The 2,432-nt window shown below is 42.1% G+C and overlaps 1 non-coding gene across 1 annotated transcript; it reads left to right on the top strand.

The window, feature by feature from the left end:
• Positions 1-103, top strand: LOC119805588. Its single transcript, XR_005283917.1, has one exon. It is a non-coding gene; the product is annotated as a U6 spliceosomal RNA (small nuclear RNA).
• The last annotated feature ends 2,329 nt before the right edge of the window (positions 104-2,432 follow it).

Raw genomic sequence — 2,432 nt, 5'->3', positions numbered from 1 at the left:
ATGCTCGCTTCAGCAGCACATATACTAAAATTGGAACAATCAGAGATTAGCATGGCCCCTGCGCAAGGATGACATGCAAATTCGTGAAGCGTTCCATGTTTTTTCAAAACATGAATACTCCTGCCTTAAATTCTACTGTATTTGTAGTATGTGCATTCCAAATGAACTCTCCTTTTTGTCTTGGGAAAAAGAAAAGAAACTATCTCAAAATCCAGGATTTTGAAGACAAAAGGACTACCATATTCTAATTTTGTGTGACTTAAGGAGATGAACAAAAGCCTATTTACCTCATATAGGTTACCAAACTACAGACTAAAGATTTCAACCCTGTCTAGCATGGTGAACCAGTGAGGTTAATGGGCGTTATTTACAGGAGCATGGACAATTTATGCCTATTCTCTGGGAGGCTTGGGGATTCCTGATTTTTCCCTCATCCACTCTTAACTGCCTATCCTTGGTGGGGTAGGGAGCTCCTGGGTCTCGTGCTCAGCAACTGTTAACTGCTATCTTCTGGGAGCCATGAGGCCCTAGTTTCTCTTCCAGCAACTGGTAACTGTTTATCTCTCCTTGAGTGTACAGTCCTCCTGAGACACCTCAAGTAACTGTTAACTACCTATATATTCTCAGGGAAGAGTGGGGCCTTGTGAGTTGCCCCCAGTAAACAACTATTAACTGTCTATGTATCTTTAGGAATAGGTGAGACCTCATAAGCCCCTCCCCTTATGATATAATTAATGGACCAAACTGTGTTGAGTCTCCTGAGGGTAATTCCAGCTGCTCAGAGTTCAAGAGGGTAACGGCCATGACATGCACAGAGGACAGTGTTAAACAATGTAAACAATGGTTTGTCTTACTGCTCGTGCAAACCTTACCTAAATCGATTGAATCCCTGTAATGAATCATGACTTTGGGTCCTTGTTGCATTCCTTGAGGCACCAGGCCTAGCATTCAGCTAAAAAATGCTTGGTATGTAAAAGGAAAAATTTGTAAAGATGCTACATGATACAAGTTAAAATTTTCTTTTTGTAAAATGAAAGACTCCCAGATACATGTTTTTCTTTCCACACAAGTCATTCCCCACCACCCATTAAATGTTTTATTATATTTATTTTTTGGTAATGATGCATGTTGAATATGATTATTTTTGTTATTGTTTGAGATAGGGTCCCACTGTATACACCTGACTGTCCTGGAACTTGAGGCTGGACCCATACTCACAAAGATCTGCCTGCTTCTGTCTCCGAAATGCTGGGATTAAAGGACTGCACCACACTTGGCTGATTTTTATTATTTATTTTCCTTATTTTATTACCTGTAGAGGTTAGGAAACATTTTGTGGGAGCCAACATGGGTCATGGGAATTGAACTCCCATCATCAGACTTAGTGGCATCTTTAGCCAGTAAGCAATCTTGCTTAATATAATGACTATTCAGTTTTTGAGACAGGATTTCACTAAAGGTTGGGCTCTTCTTGCCTGTGCTGTTCAGCTGGGATTATAGGTCTGAGCAACTAGACCCTAATACATCAATTAATTTTTAAATTTGAGGGAAAAAGAGCAGGTAAACTTTTAAAAACTGTTCCTATGCTAAAATAAAGCAATTTCTGCTAGAGACTATGTGGGCCAAGGGAATCTTGGGGAGGGGTGCAACAACAGAGCAGGCTGGGGAATGACAAAAATATCACACATTTTTCTCATGCTTGGAATTCTGATTGTGTCATGAAAGCAGAAGAAGGGTTTTGAGGGAAGGAGGAGCAAGAACAAGCAGGCAGGATGAGGAAGTATATTGGGAGGGTGAATATGAGCAAGGTACAATGATATATTCCCATTAGTTTAGACTTAACAAAAATACTTGCGAAAAGCCAGGTATGGTGGCTCATGTCTGTAATTGCAACACTCGGGCAGGACAAGCCTCTTGAATCTGAGGTCAGTTTGGGCTAAAGAAAAAAAAAAACAATGCTAGTGAGGAGATGGTTCAGTGGCTAAAGGTGCTTGCTGCCAAGATCTGAGCTTGATTCCCAGGAACTCACATGGCCAAAGGAGTGAACAGACTTCTACACATGTGCTGTGGCAAATGCCTGTACGCGTGCGCGCGCGCGCACACACACACACACACACACACACACACAAATGCGATTAAAATATTCACACTCCCCAAATGGGCTGGAAACATTGTTATGATTTATGGTGTGAGTGACCCTTGCAGACACAGAGGTGTGGGGAACCGCGCGGTGGATAAGGGACAGACAGATAAGCCATGCAGAGAGAGGGGTATACAGAAATTATTTAGTGGGTATTGTGAGGGTTTAAGAGAAAGGGAGAGAATGGGGGAAGAGAAAGAAAGAGAGGGACAGAGAGAGAGAAAGGGGGAAGGAGGGAAGAAGGGAATTGCCTACTAAGAAGAAGGGAGGCACTGAGAAAAGGGCGTAGACC

Source organism: Arvicola amphibius, chromosome X (assembly GCF_903992535.2).
Source record: "Arvicola amphibius chromosome X, mArvAmp1.2, whole genome shotgun sequence".
Classification (NCBI taxonomy): Eukaryota; Metazoa; Chordata; class Mammalia; order Rodentia; family Cricetidae; genus Arvicola; species Arvicola amphibius.
The sequence above is the reverse complement of the archived record's forward strand: the minus strand, read 5'-3'. Positions and strand labels throughout refer to the sequence as shown.